Genomic DNA, 16,247 nt, shown 5'->3' with positions numbered 1-16,247 from the left:
AAAGAAAATTTTATCTTTCTTTCAAGATAGGGGTTCACTGTGCTGCCCAGGCTGGTCTTGAACTTCTGAACTCCAGTGATCCTTCTACCTCAGCACCCTGAGTAGCTGGTACTACAGGTGCGTCCCATGGCACAGAGCTAGAAAATGTTTGAATAAGTGGTAACCTCAAAGAAATATGAGAAGGTATTGCAGCCTTTATAAAGGATTGGATGCTATGAAAAGAAGCAATCAGAGAGTAAGTGTGAGCTATTGAACATTAAAAAGGATTATGGAAATTCAAACCTCAATAGTTTCAATAGGAGGTATTGGAAGGTAAGAGAATCAACCCAATATCTAGGTAACAGTGTATCCAGATGCTGAAATTTTCCTTAGAGGAAAAATGTTACCTTTAAAAATATAAGAATGTCATTGGCTTCAGGATTCTTGTTAATGAAGGCTGAGATGATGCTCGCCCTTCCTCCCTCCCTCTTTCCCTCCCTCTCTTTCTTTCTCTCTCTCTCTCTCTCTCTCTCTCTCTCTCTCTCTCTCTCTCTCTTTCTCTTTCTCTCTTTCTGGTACTGGGGATTGAACCCAGGAGTGTTTAACACTGAGCTACATTCTCAGTCCTTTAAAATTTTTTTTGTTTGTTTGTTTGTTTGAGACAGGGTCTCACTAAGTTGATGAGGCTGACCTTGAACTTGCCATCCTCCTATCTCAGCCTCCTGAGTCACTGGAATCACAGGTGTGCACCACCACATCTGGCTGACAAAGGCAATATTTAACCAAGAGTTTTACATTTCTGTCCAAACTGTCGTTCAGGTATGAGGGTAGGACAATGACACTTTGAGGTAAGAAGGGCTCAGAAGATGTACATAATGAACATTCCTTCTTGAGAAATTACTTGAAGATGTTACTGGAGTCCAGAGGCCTGACTCTGGTTGTTCTAACAAACCAGGTCCAGCCACTCACTCCAAAATCCAAACAGAAAAAGTAATAGTTAAAAAGCAGAAAGGAACTTGAATCGAATCGATATGGCAGTACTGAGAAGGCACAGTGAGGTCAAGCATTTCCACCCTGTCTTGCGGGTGTTCATGTGAACTTGAGGTTTAAATGGAGGAAGGGTCAGAGCAGGGGGTGAGAGGTGTTCCTAGTAGGCAGTCTTGGTCAAACTGTGCTCTGGTTGATCATTATCTCAGTTCTGGTTCTGCAAGGTGGCTCCGGAGAAGAACAGGTAATTTCCTCTTGTTGCTCTGTCAGGACTGTGATTCTGAAAAGGGTCGGTTCAGTTCCCATGAGATGTGCTCCTGTTTAGTGGGACAGCCTCATATGGGGGTGGTCTGCCTGCAAGGCTCTGCTGCTCTGAGAAATCCTAGGGCAATGACTGGAGACTTCTAAGTGCCACACGAGGGGTCTAACACAGGGCAGTACAAATGTCCCTGCAAATCTTGCCTTGGTCTTAAAGGAGGACAAGATAGGTTAAGTAAATTCAGGGCTAATCAATCTTGTATGACTTGTTTTTAGATGAACACACCTTAAATGATTAACGTGCTTATGTGCAGAGCTGAGCAGGAATTTGAAGACACACAAAATGAAGGCAGAGACGCCAAGCTTCATCGTGCTTTCAGTTAACCCCCACCCCCCACCGGGGTATCTGCAGGCCCCAGACACAGTCTGCATTTCGCCAAGGCAGCCTCTCTAAGTTCCTGCTATCCATGTGGCAGAGCAAAATGAAAGCATAAACAAAGACGGAAAAAAGAGAAAAGTGAAAGGAAGAAGTCCTAAGTCAACAGCAATGTGACAGAAAAGTCACAGCCCAGATGAGCGCAGAAGGGCAGAGGGCTCTGTGTGACAGGTCCCTGGGGAAAAGGAGGACCTGTACTCAGGGCCATGGTCTGAAAGTGGATTGTTCCCTCTTAAACTCTCATTAAAATTTAATACCATTATAAGATATTAAGAGGCGGAAACAGATGGACCTTCAGGAAGTAATTCATCCATTCATGCAATTAATGGATTAATGGATTATCTTGAGAAAGGATCTGCTATAAATGCCAGTTTGGTGGGGTCTCTCATGCACTCTCACTGTGTCTTGCCCTGTGCTGCCTTGACTCCTGACTGACTCTGCCAGCAAGACCATCCATAGATTCAGGCCCTTGACCTGGGGCCAGAACCATGAGCTGAAATACACCACTTTTCTGTATAACTTCTTGTGATATTGGGTTATTGGTAACAGAACTCATTCTAAGACATTGAGGAAATAAGAATGGCATGTAGTAAGATGAAAAGAATAAAAAGGGGAAAGAGGAAACAAGACAATCCAAAATTTGATGAAAAACTAAAAACAAATAAAAGAAAGGAAATTAGTGTAGAATATTGTGTGGCTCTGTGATAAATGTAAAATATTTACATTTTTACAAAATATAAACATTATGTATTGAATTTAAACTTTTAGAATCTGATGGACTCTCAGAGACTTGAGAGGTTGAGGCAGGAGGATTGCAAGTTCAAGGCTAGCCTCAGCAACTTATGGAAACCCTAAGCAACGTAGAGAAACTCTGTCTCAAAATAAAAAACAATAAAGGCTCAGTGGTTAAATGACCCTAGGTTTTATCTCTGGTACCAAAAATAAATAAATAAATAAATAAACAAACTTTTAGAACTTATCTATAGGCAAAGCACAGAAGACCTGATTTTAGTTAGAAAATTGGGATATAAATTGAACATTCAGGCCAGTAAGATGCCTGCCTGTAAATTCAGCTAATCAGGAGGCTGAGGCAGGACGATCACAAGTTGGGGGCCAGTTTGGGCCAATAAGTGAGACCCTGTCTCAAAATAAAAAATAAAAAGGGCTTGGAATCTGGCCTAGGGTTGTGGCTCAGCAGTAGCGCGCTTGCCTAGCATGCATGAGGCACTGGGTTCCATTCTCAGCACTGCATACAAATAAATTTTTTAAAAATAAAGGTCTATCAACAAATAAAAAATATTTTTAAAAAAAAGACCTTGGAATATAGCTCAGTGATAGAGCATACCTGACTGGTACTGAGTTTGCTCCCCAGTATCACCAAGAAAAAAAAAAAAGTGAGTAAAAACTACTATCACTAGCTTGTGAAATGAATAATAAAGTTGCAAATATGTTACTTAAAGCAACAAAGGTAATCAACAGATTTATTGTTATTTTCCTTAGAGCAAAACAGAAATAAAAACTAAATAAAAACAGAACCATATTGGGAGCGGGGTAGGCAGAGGGGTTGTTTAGATGATGTATATGAATTAAATCCTCATCTCTCATAGTTATAAATCAATAGAGGATATTTAAGCTTGAAAACCCAAGGAGCAGCAGCATAGGCATATTATTTTGAGATATGGAAGTTGTTCCCAGAATAAAGAGCTAAAAGAGTTAGAAGCAGTTGCCTCTGGGAAGCAAGACTAAGGGGTGGGGAGGGATGAGGTAGGGGACTCATATCCGTAGGCTCCTCTGTTCTAGTTTATTTTTATCTCTGTGCATGAATTATTTTGATACAAAAAAAAAATTGAGCCCATCATAAGACAGATGAGAAGGTAGCTGGTGAGACCTATCGGGGCTGAAGCCGAGTCTGGAGGCCAGACTCAGATGAATTAGACACCAGCATCATGAAACACGTTGCAGGTAGGACCGAAAAACAACTCAGACGCATTGGGGATGAGCGAATGTTCTGATTTTTACAAGGAGACAGAAGGTATTTCTGGAAACTATAGACCAAATGGCTCAATATAGAATCCTGGCAAAATTCTAGCACAGATTATTAAACAGATGGCTTGGGAGTGCTTTGTGATTTATTTTTATTTATACTCTGCTTCATTCCAAAAAGAGGGGTTTGCAGTGGATTATAGAGATATGTACAATACAACAAGACAAAAAATATTTTTAATGAGGAAAGGGTCTCAAAAAGGCTAAACAAAAAGTTACTACATGAACCATCAAACCACCTCTAAATATATACCAAAGAGAATTGAAACCTGGTCATGTGAACACTTGCATACAGATGTTTGCAGTGGTATAATTCATAATAGCCAAATATCGGTCAGTCGATGAATGGTTTAGCAAAATGTGGTACATCCATACAATGAAATATTATTCAGCTATAAAAAGGAACGAGGAGTGCTAATGTATGCTTGCTACAACACGGATGAGCCTTGAAAACATTATTCTAAGTGAAAGAAGCCAGACATAAAAAGCATCATTGTGGGATTCTATTTATATGAAACCTCCAGAAAATGCAAATCCTTAGAGAAGTAGGGCAAGGGATGGAAGAATTGGAGAGTGACCGCTAATGAGTATGAGCTTCTTTGGGGGTGGTGAAAATGTTCTGGAATTAGGTAGGGATGATAAATCTCCACATCTTGCAAAAATACTAAAATCCACTAGATTATGCACTTTAAAAGGTTGAATTTTATGATATGTGAATTAATGTCAATCAAAAAGCAGTATAATGCCAGCCACAGTGGCACAGGCCTGTGATCCCAGCAGCTCAGGAGGCTGAGGCAGGAGGATTGAAAGTTCAAAGCCACCCTCAGCGAAAGCAAGGCACTAAGTGACTCAGTGAGACCCTGTCTCTAAATAAAATACAAAATAGGGCTGGGGGTGTGGCTCAGTGGTTGAGTGCCCCTGAGTTCAATCCCCAGTACCAAAAACAAACAAACAAACAAAACCCTCCAGTATAATGGAGGCGGGGATGAAGAAAGGAGGGTGAAGAGAAAAGGAAAATAGAGGAAATCAGTCAATCTACAACACACACATCCTAAAATTCTATGTAGGTGGTAAAGGTGGACCATAACTTTGGGAGATTTCCAGAAGTTACTACAAGCTAGGAAAATAGTATTAACTAAATGATTCCCAGCATCCATAAATAAGCACTCAAATCGACTCTTAGAGAGAATCACAGCTTTTTCTTGTGCTGATGTCTAATAGAAATGCCTCCTGTGCATCTTTATAAAGGGAATCCATCAGCAATGACATCTCCTATAACTCCAGGAAACAAAGAGTCACATAGCTATGTCATAGGGACACTCAAGTGAGACACAAACCACAAGTGTAATTCAATAAAGGCATTAATGATGTACCTAAGTGGAGCAGGGTATCCAGAAGTGGCTGTGGTTCCCTGAAACACTGATCTCCACCCTTAGGTGCATATTACAAGCCCAGGGAACTTTTGCAAAATACCAGCACAGGACTCCACCCACCAGAGATTCTGACTTTTTAAAGTTTGCAGGTGATTCTAATATGTGGCCTGAGGATTTGACAAATTGTACATCATTCATGAAATCCTCCACTAATATTTCTTGACTCAGAGTTTCATAAGTTAAAGGTTATAGTGATTTAACTACTATATTTAATGCATACTTGTTTAGCTAGTATTTTCTGCATGACTGCTGTGTGCCAGGCAATCAACACATAAGAATGAACAAGCAAACTAATCTCCATCCTCAGGCTGCATTGTGGACACCTCAGCTAATCATCAAAAGGGAGGGCAGTAAGTTAGGAAATGGAGGGAGCACAAGGCAGGTACTTGGGGCAGCCCTGAGTGGGCGGGGGGCTCTCAACAGAATGAATAGTTCGTCTGAGTCCCAAAAGGTTAATAAAAAAATAGGAGTAGGGTGGGCACTGTGGCACATGCTTGTAATCCCTGCAGCTTCGGAGGCTGAGGTTCAAAGCCAGCCTCAGCCACTTATTTTTTTTTTTTTAGAGGGGGGGGGAGAGAGAGAGAGAGAGAGAGAGAGAGAGAATTTTAATATTTATTTTTTAGTTATCGGCGTACACAACATCTTTGTTTGTATGTGGTGCTGAGGATCGAACCCGGGCCGCACGCATGCCAGGCGAGCGCGCTACCACTTGAGCCACATCCCCAGCCCTCAGCCACTTATTGAGGCCCTGAGCCACTCAGCGAGACCCTGTCTCTAAATAAAAATATTAAAAAGGGCTCAGGATGTGGCTCAGTGGTTAAGCACCCCTGGATTCACTTCCTGGTACCAGAAATAAATAAATAAATAAAACAGGTGGGAGAATGGTGAGTTGTGTTCAGTATTTTTCTCAACGATTTGGATGTCTATTCATCACATCGAATATGAACGTGAGGTACATACCCAGCTGGAGAGAGAGCCCTCTATGGCATGGCTGAGCCAGAATCCAGGCAAGAGGAACCCAAACTATTTAAATGAGACTCCAGAGCAGGGAAGGGCGACTGGTAAGTGTGAGCAGCACCACAAGGAGTGTTCTATCAGGAGTTCTGCTCATGCTCTCATTTAATCCCACATCAACCCTGACAATGGAGGAAACTCAACTGAGGCTCATGATGTCCATGCTGTGGCCCTGAGTGGGCCCAGCAGGTGCATGGCCGGAACCCAAATCCAAGGCGTCTCACTCCCAGCTCCAGGTTCTTTCCATTATTTTTTATATATCTCAACTTCTGCACTTTGATTTAAAAAAAAAAAATCAACTGCATAGACAAGATAGAAAGACTTGGTTCCTAGCAATTCCTGTGGGGGAAATGCAAACAGCTACAGGCTCACACACTGGTCTTAGGTGCCTAAGTGTAAACTGACTGTGAGGGACAGATGGTCTCATGGGGAGGACTCTGACTTTAGAGTCAGGACACCTGGACTCAATACTAAGCTTCACCACTTACCAGCTGTTTGACTTTGGGCAAAGTACTCTGCCTCTGGAGCCTCGGTGTCCTTATCCATAGAATAGGGACCGTCATGCCAACCTCATGGATTCCTTTTGAATATTAAGATAATCGATGTTCAAAGAGAAAATATTTACAACCCATGTAATGAACAAAGAACTCAGATCCAGAATATATCAACAACTCCTAAATAAATTTCTAAGAGATGGACAACCTAATATTAAAAGTAGACAGAAGCAATTCCTATAAATAATACCAACTTTTTTCATAGCTATAGGGAAAAAAAAAAAAAAAAAAAACGCTTCTACAATTCATATAGAACCACAAAAGACTCCAAATAGCTAAAGCAATCTTGATCGAAAAGAACAAAGCTGCATAGCCGGACGGGGTGGCACATGCTTGTAATCCCAGAGGCTTGGGAGGCGAGGCAGGAGGCTCATGAGTTCAAAGCCAGCCTCAGCAAAAGCAAGGCACTAAACAACTCAGTGAGACCCTGTCTCCAAATAAAATACAAAATAGGGTTTGGGATGTGGCTCAGTGGCCTAGGGCCCCTAAGTCCAATCCCCAGTATCCCCCACCCTTAAAAAAAACAAAACTGGAGGTAACACAATACCTGACTTCAAAATATACTGCAGGACTGGAGATGGAGTCCATGCTGGAGCTCAGTGGCCTGGCATGCATGAGGTCCTGGGTTCAATCCCCACACTATAAACAACAATAAAAGACATACTACAAAGCTATAGTAACCCACACAGCAGGATACTGGCATAAAACCCAATGGAACAGAATGGAGAACCCAGAAATGAATCCATGTATTTACAGCCAGCTGATTTCAACAAAGCACCGAAACATACATAGAAGAAAGGACAGTCTCTTCAATAACTGGTTTTGGGCCGGGTGCAGTAGCACACTCCTGCAATCCCAGAAGCTCGGGAGGCTGAAGCAGGAGGATTGTGAGTTCAAAGGCAGCCTCAGCAAAAGCAAGGCCCTAAGCAACTCAGTGAGACCCTGTCTCTAAATAAAATACAAAATAGGGCTGAGGATGTGGCTCAGTGGTTGGGTGCCCCTGAGTTCAATCCCCGGTACCCAAAATAAATAAATAAACAAAATAAAAAGAGTTCTCTCTCTTCTCTTTCTTATCTCTCTTCTGTCTTCTCTTCTCTTCTCTCTCTCTCTCTCTCTCTCTCTCTCTCTCTCTCTCTCCTTAAAAAAAAAAAATAACTGGTTTTGGGAAAATTGGACATCCATAAACAGAAGAAGGAACTAGGCCCCCGTATCTCACCACATTAAAAATCAAGTCAAAAAGTGTTCTTTGAAGTAATTATGCATTTTTTACAAAGCAGCCAGAGCTCATCTAGGTAAATTCCAATTCCTAGGTATAATTCATATTTTATTCAGAGTTGGTGGTTGTACATGTAAGTAACAGTAACTTTTTATAGAAGGGACTGAGAGATTCATAAACCTTTTTTTCATTGTCTTTCTTTTACCTAAAGTAAAAACTAAGAAATTATGTCTCAAACCTATGTATATTATTTTATATTGCATAGAATAAAAATTCTAAATTTTTCATTGAAAAATAAATAAAATAAGAAATCAAGTCAAAATGAGTGTAAACATAAATGTAAGACCAGTAACTAGGAAACAACTAGAAGAAAACAGTGGACATTGGTCTGGGCAAATACTTTTGTGTATATATCCCCAAAAGCACAGGCAACAAAAGCAAAAATTAATAAATGGCTTCACATCAAATTAAAAAGCTTCTGCACAGAAAAGAAAACAATCAACGGAGAAGAGACAACTATCAGCATGGGAGCAAATATTTGCAAACTATTCATCCGAGAAGAGATTAACAACCAGAATGTGTAAGGAACTCAAACAGCTCAATGACAAAAAGATCAAATTTAAAAAATGCTCAACATCACTAACCATCAGGGAAATGAAAATCAAAGCCACCAAGGTATCATTCACCCCAGGAAGAATGGCTATTACCAAAAAAAAAAAAAAAAAAAAAAAAATCAAAAACAATCAATGCTGGCAAGAATGGAGGGAATGCAAATTAGTACATTCATGACAGAAAGCAATGGGGAGGCTCCTCAAAAAAACTGCAAAATAGAACTACTGTCTGATCTATTTACTTCACTACTGGATTTATATCCAAAGGAAAGGAAGTCAGTATGTCAAAGAGACATCTGCACTGCCACATGTACTGCAGCACTATTCACAACAGTCAAGACATGGAATCAATCAAGGTGTCCATCAATGCATGAGCGGATAAACTAAATGTGGTAGACATACACAACAGAATATTATTCAGCTATAAAAAATGAAATCCTATCCAACATGAATGGAACTGGAGGATGGTATGTTAAGTGAAATAAGTCAGCACAGACAGACAAATATCACATGTTCTCACTTGTAAGTAGAATATAAAAAGTTGATCTTGGGGTGAGGGATGTAGCTCAGTGGTAGAGCACTTGTCTCGTGTGAACAAGAATCTGGGTTTGATCCTAGCGCTGCCAAGAAAAAAACATTCATACTCATTACAGAATAGAAAGACATTAATAGAGGCTCGGAAGGGTGAGAGAGAGGGTGGTTAATTGTTGAAATAGTAGGAATAACTTCTGATGTTCTGTCACACAGTAGGGTAACAATGGGGTAATCACTGTGGACACCAATTATTATTATTATTTTTTAATATTTATTTTTTTAGTTATAGTTGGACTCAATACCTTTATTTTATTTATTGATTTTTATGTGGTGCTGAGGATCAAACCCAAGGCCTCACATGTGCTAAGCGAGTGCTCTACCACTGAGCCACAATCCCCAGCCCAACAATTATTATTATTTGTAGTGCTGGGGATTGAACCCAGGGCCTCAAGAATGCTAGAAAAGCATTCTATCAGTGAGCTGTGCCCCGAGTCCAATTAAAAAATAACTAGTAGAGAGGATTTTTAATGCTCCCAATACAAAGAAATTATAAATGTTTAAGGTGATGAATACTCCAATTATACAGATCTGATCATTGTACACATAAATATGTATGATCGTTATGTGTCGCTTAAAATGTTTTTAAATGTTAAAAAAAAAAGCAGGCAGAAGACTTGAAGGGTCATTTCACAAACAAGAGTATGCAAATATGGATGCATATGGTAAGATACTGAACCTTATTTGTCACGAGGGAAATGCAACTGAAAAACACTGAGACACTGTTACACCCCAACAGGATGGTTACCATTAACATGATCAATGATGCCAAGGGTCAACGAGGAAGTAGAGTAACTGGAATTTCAGTGGTGGCCCTGAGTGGGCATAGCTAGGTGCATGGCCAGAACCCAACCACTTTGGAAAACAAGTGGTATCTGCTAAAGTCAGGTCTATTTATAACATGACAATTTCCTTTCATTTTTATATACTCAAAAGAATAAGGGTGGGGCTGGAGATATAGTTCAGTTGGTAGAGTGCTTGCCTTGCATGCATGAGGTCCTGGGTTCAATTCCCAGCACCACTAATAATAATAATAATAATAGTAATAATAATAATAATAATAATAATAATAATAATAATAATAGTGTGTGAATGTTTAGAGCAGCTTTATTTATCATAACTTCACATTAGAAACTATCTGAATGCCTACCAATAGTATATGAGATAAATATATTGTGATGTGTCCACATAAGAGAAAACAATAAAGGAGAAGAAACTACTGTTCCCATGGGCATAATGTTGAGCAAGCACCCCGCTGTTTCTGGGTTGGATACTAGAAATATTCTATTTCTCCATCTGAGGAGTGGTCACATGTGTGGGTAGACATGTAAAAATTCACCAGTTTATTCTCTTAAGACTTGTGCACTTTTCTGTGGTAAGTCCAACTTCCATCCAAAAAGCAAACACAAGGTTGCTGTGTGTCATGTGTTTGTCACAGAGCAGGCAGAAGAAAGGCGGCAGCAAGCCCACTGCACTAAGAAGTAAAATCAATAAATGGGATGGTATCAAACTTGAAAGCTTCCTCACAGCAAAGCAATCATCAAGAACACGAAGAGAGAGCCTACATAATGGGAAAATATCTTTGCCACCTGCATCTCAGATACAACATTAATCTCCATGATATATAAAGAACTCAAAAATCTTAACACCAGGGCTGGGGATGTAGCTCAAGTGGTAGGTAGTGCGCTCGCCTGGCATTTGCGGGGCACTGGGTTCGATCCTCAGCACCACATAAAAATAAAACAAAGATGTTGTGCCCACCGAAAACTAAAAAATAAATATTAAAAAAAATTCTCTCTCTCTTAAAAAAAAATCTTAATACCAAAAAATAAAAACCCAATCAATAAATAGGCAAAGAAACTAAACAGGCACTTCACAAAGAAGAAATACGAATGACCAACAAATATATGAAACAATGTTAAACACCTCTAGCAATTAGAGAAATGCAAATTAAAACTACACTGAGAGGGGCTGGGGATGTGGCTCAAGCGGTAGCGCACTCGCCTGGCATGCGTGCGGCCCGGGTTCGATCCTCAGCACCACATACAAACAAAGATGTTGTGTCCGCCGATAACTAAAAAATAAATATTAAAAAATTCTCTCTCTCTCTCTCTTTAAAAAAAAAAAAAAAAAGAAAAAAAAATACACTGAGGATGTGGGGGGAAAAGGTCTACTCGTAAGTTAAGGGTGGGACTGCAAATTGGTGCAACCACTCTGGGAAGCAGTATGGAGTTCCTTGGAAAACTTGAAATGGAACCACCATTTGACTCAGTATCCCACTCCTCAGTAAGCACCCAAAGGACTTAAAATCATCATACTGTAGAGACACAGCCACATCAATGTTCATAGAAGCTCACTTCACAATAGCATAAGCTATGGAACCAAACTAGGTGCCCTTCAACAGATGAATGGATAAAGAAAATGTGGTATATATACACAATGGAATATTATTCAACCATAAAAAGAATGACTTTATGGCTTTGGCTGGTAAATGGACGGAGCTGGACGATATCATGCTAAGTAAAATCCCCCAAAACCAAAGGCCGAACGTTCTCCCTGATATGTGAGTGTTAACATTCAATAAGGCAGGGGAAGGGAAGAAAGAAGTTCATTGGATTAGACAAAGGGGAATGAAGGGAAGGAATGGGGGATGGGAATAGGAAAGACAGTAGAATGAATCGGACATGTATGTATAGTATGTCAACATACACTCTACTGTCACATATATCTAAAAAGAACAAATAAAAAAGTAAAAATTAAAAACAAACAAATCGTTGCACTAAGTGCTGCTCAGACCACAGGAGTCCAGGGTTGCAGGGCTGGGAGCCACCTCTTGTAAAGAAAGGGTCACAGACAATCAGAGCATGTCCTGATGGCAAGATAAGAAGGACAAAGGAGCTACCCACTACATGAGGAATGGCTGAAGAAAGTGGAGAAGATGATGTTAGGAACAAAGAACACAGTGTCTTCAAATGGTGAGTGACTCTCTGCAGAATGAGAATGAGACTTTTTCTTTGCAGCTTTAAAGCAGTGATCTCGAACCTTAGCTGCATCTGCATGCCCTGGGGGGTTGTTAGAACACAAATTACTGAGCCTTTTTCCCAGAGTCTCTGATTCAGCAGGTTTGGGGCAAGACTCACAATTTGTATTTCTAACTAGTTTCCAGGGACATGCTGCTGCTGCTGGTTCAGGAGCACACTCTGGTAGCCCCCGTCCTAGTGTGCATAATCGGAGAGTTGTTTGTGCTTTTGTTAATAATAATAATGATGAAAACTGGGGTTTATGGGAACCCAATGTATCAGCTCTGTGTTATATACTTTTGCAATGTTTTCTCACTATAAGGGGACTGTGATTCTCTCCATTTTAGAGACACCCTAAGGCTCAGTTTTCTACAGGTCTCACAGCATGGACTAAATCCCTCTGACTCTGAGCCTCAGCATGCTCAGACTGAGGCCAAGTGGCTACCGGCAGGGATGGTAGAAATGGAGTTCTGCTTGTGAGTGGGAGGTTGCATTAGATAATTCCAGACACTCAAAGTTAGGCTAGCTTCAACTGGTCATTTTTTTTTTTTTTTTTTTTTTGGTACTGGGGATTGAGCCCAGGGTTGCTTTATCACTGAGATTATGTCCCCAGCCCTTTTTATTTTTTGAGACAATTCTTACTAAGATGAAGAGGGCCTTGCTATGTCTCTGAGGCTGGCTTTGAACTTGAATCCTCCTGCCTCAGCCTCCTGAGTCGTTGGGATAGTCATGTACCGCTTCACCTGACTCTGCTGGTAATTTTAAGCACTAGTACATATTATGCACCATCTCAGCAGGATGTTTGTGGCCACTGGTCTAACTCTAAGATGCTTCTGAGTCATTTTACCTCCTCCTCTCCTTCCTATCCTCATTGACACCTGCAGTGACCACTTCCTTCACCTTCCAGGCAGACTGAACACTAAAGAATTTATCAGGATATTTTTTAAAAATATTTTAATTGTAGATGGACACAAGAACTTTATTTATTTATTTATTTTTATGTGGTGCTGAGGATTGAAACCAGTGCCTCACACGTGCTGGGCAACCTAACAGCTCTATTACTGAGCGACTACCCCAGCCCTATCAGGATATTTGTTAAAGGAGGCACCTCATGCACACACCCACGTCTGCTGTTTCTGTTCATGTAGTGGTAGGTCACCTGGCTACCCAGGTGTGGTCCCTGGCACAAGCTATCCGCCACCCATACCAACTCCAGGCAGAGTCTGCCAATCCACTCTCCAAACTGGCCAGCAGGGCAGTGATGTGGCAGCTGAGATGATAAACTCCGGAAGTGGGGGGAGGGATGGCCTTATGCCCCAGAATGGCCAGAGACACTGCAGGATGTGCTTAATGACCTTAAACTGGAGGCTTCAATCTCCTGCTCCTGCCAGTCTGGGAAGCAGAAATCACAAAGGGCCCTGGGGACCAAGGACAGGCCTGTGGTCACTTCAAAGATCCTGCCAAGCATGATAATCAGTCCAAGCCTCAGTGAGTCCCCTCTAGGCTGGTGATACAGCTCCTTGTTCATTTGAAAAAATATATTTAAGGTTTTCAATTATAATAGAAACTAACAAAAACAAAATGGGTTTGAATCCTAAGGAATCTCGGTGGGTAAGGGCATCTGGCTTTTATTTCCTCTATGCTCTAGTATCTTGTTTACCTTCTCCTGTGTTATTCCCAGGACATAGATTACCTAAGGATAGGCCAAGCTCTGTGATGGAGTTTTTGCTTATCAACTTCCACATGTAATCACAGGACTTCAGTATATCAGGAAGTTGAAAATCTGGGCACCCAGCAACGAATAAACCCAATAGTGAGGTTTGTGCATTGGAAGAGCAGAAGTAAACAGATAATTATCTCTGGGATAGGTTGGGAGCCCCCAAAGAGAGAACCTAGGAAGGTCAAAATACACTTCCGGAGAGAGCTGGCCCTCACAGCAATGAATTGACTGGTCTCCTGAGCTACAGATCTTCACTTCTGCAGACTCTTTCTTTCTGATGGATTCAGTTGTTCCACATTTCGGGGTCTCAGATTGCTTTCCAGAGCTTTTGAGAGATGGGGACAATTCCCTTTCAATTTATAAGAAGGGACATCAGAAGGTAGTTAAGGGTTTTTGTTTTATTTGTTTTCGAGGTGTTGGAGATCCCAGAGCCTACACAGCATGCTAGGCAAACACTCAACCACTGAGCTATATCCCCAGCCCCCAAACCAAGATTTTGCTTTTCAAATGTAAGAATGACCACATTGTTGGACGTGGTGGCATTGGTACATGTCTGTAAACCCAGCGCTGAGGCAGGAGAATAGCAAGTTCCAGGCCAGCCCAGCAACTTAAGGAGGCCCTAAGCAATTCAGTGAGACCCCATCCCAAAATAAAAAATGAAAAGGACTGGGGATGTAGTTCAGTGGTAAAGTGACCCTGAGTTCAATCCCCAGTACCCCCCCCCCAAAAAAAATGATATAGACTATTTAAAAATAAAATTTGTTTTATTACACAAGAGAAATTTTAAATAAATCATCGACAGTACATTTTTTAAAAATGACTACAAGATGTCCAACCAAGAAGAGATTTGGTGTTAGTGGGGTGCTTGGATGAATCTAGAGTCATGGGCTTGCCAGGCAAGGGCTTTACCACTGAGCTTTCTTCCAGCCTTAAGAATAAACATTTGAGCAGTATATGGTGGCACACACCTATAATCACAGTGACTTTAGAGGCTAAAGCAGAAGGATTGCAAGTTCAAGGCCAACCTCTGCAACTTAGTGAGACCCTGTCTCAAAATAAAAAATAAAAAGGGCTGGAGATGTGGCTTGGTGGTTAAGTGTTCCTGGGTTAAATCCGAGTGTGTGTGTGTGTGTGTGTGTGTGTGAGAGAGAGAGAGAGAGAGAGAGAGAGAGAGAGAGAGAGAGACACTTTTGAATACATAACACAAGGGAAAAATAGATTAGCCAGCACCCTTGAAGAACTTGTTTTAATTGGGAGATAAACCATATAAATGTAAAACTAAAAGTCATTGTAAAGGTGTTGTGCAAATAATCCAGTCACCAGCTACTTATCCAGGACCTGCTCTCAGCGAGGCATTATGAGTTAAGACGTAGATAAACACCAACCCCACATCAAGAACTCAAGGTGTAAATGGCTTCAGTCGGGGAGGTAGGGAAGGAGCAATTAATGGATTAGAAGAGCTGACTCTGTGAGGACCATGTAGGGGTAAAGAGAGGCAGATGAGGCCCTTGTTAGAAATGGGGTTTAGATAGAATTTATTTGAGGAAGGTTCCAAGAGGAATGTGAAATCCAAAAGAAAACTGGGATAAAAACTGACCTTTGAAGGACATTTTAAAATGGAATCCAGAGGCCTTAGAGGTCAGGCCTATGCATGTTATTAGGCTGCTGCCTGGGAAAGGACATTCTCAAACTGGCCATGAAAATGACACAGGAATGAGAACCTTTGAACAGGGCCAAGGCTGTGAAGCCATTAACACCTTTTATTGGAGGCTGCAGCTGTAACGGGCCTCACAAATGACAAATGAACTATACACCTTGAGAGTCCAGCAATCCGTCATGAGTGGCCCAATGATGTACAGTCTAAAAGGAAAGCATTGCTATATTCAACACCTTTCTTTCCATGTACCTTGTAGAATTACCTTGGTCCTCAGTTTCTCCTTCCCTTTTAAAGTCCTGGCTAATCTGAGTTTCTGTGGAGCACTCATTCAGAGCTGTCTGATTCTGTGCTTTCTGGAACTGCAGTTCTCAGACCCCAAATCCAGTTCTTTTGCTTCCATGGTTTCTGAGTTTAAATTGAGCAACAGGAGGTCAATACTGTGTGATACTGGAAAAAAGAAGAGATAAAGAAAGAGAGTGAATAAGCAAAGTCTTTCCCCATGCACATCTTCCTGACCCAAGTCCCAAGTCACCTCTTCCATGGAGCTTTCAGGTGGAATCAGACACTTCCTCTCCTGGCTCTCAAACCATCCCTCATACAAAACCCCATTGCTACATGGATTCCTTACCTGCTTGTCTCAACCCAAGGTCTCCTTCAGTGCCAGCACCAAACAGGTCTTTTGCCTCTAAAGGGACAGAGTCTTGTATTCACAGTGGAGTGCCTCACTT

The sequence above is a fragment of the Callospermophilus lateralis genome, chromosome 13 (genome assembly GCF_048772815.1).
Source record: "Callospermophilus lateralis isolate mCalLat2 chromosome 13, mCalLat2.hap1, whole genome shotgun sequence".
NCBI lineage: Eukaryota > Metazoa > Chordata > Mammalia > Rodentia > Sciuridae > Callospermophilus > Callospermophilus lateralis.
This window is presented reverse-complemented; position numbering follows the sequence as displayed.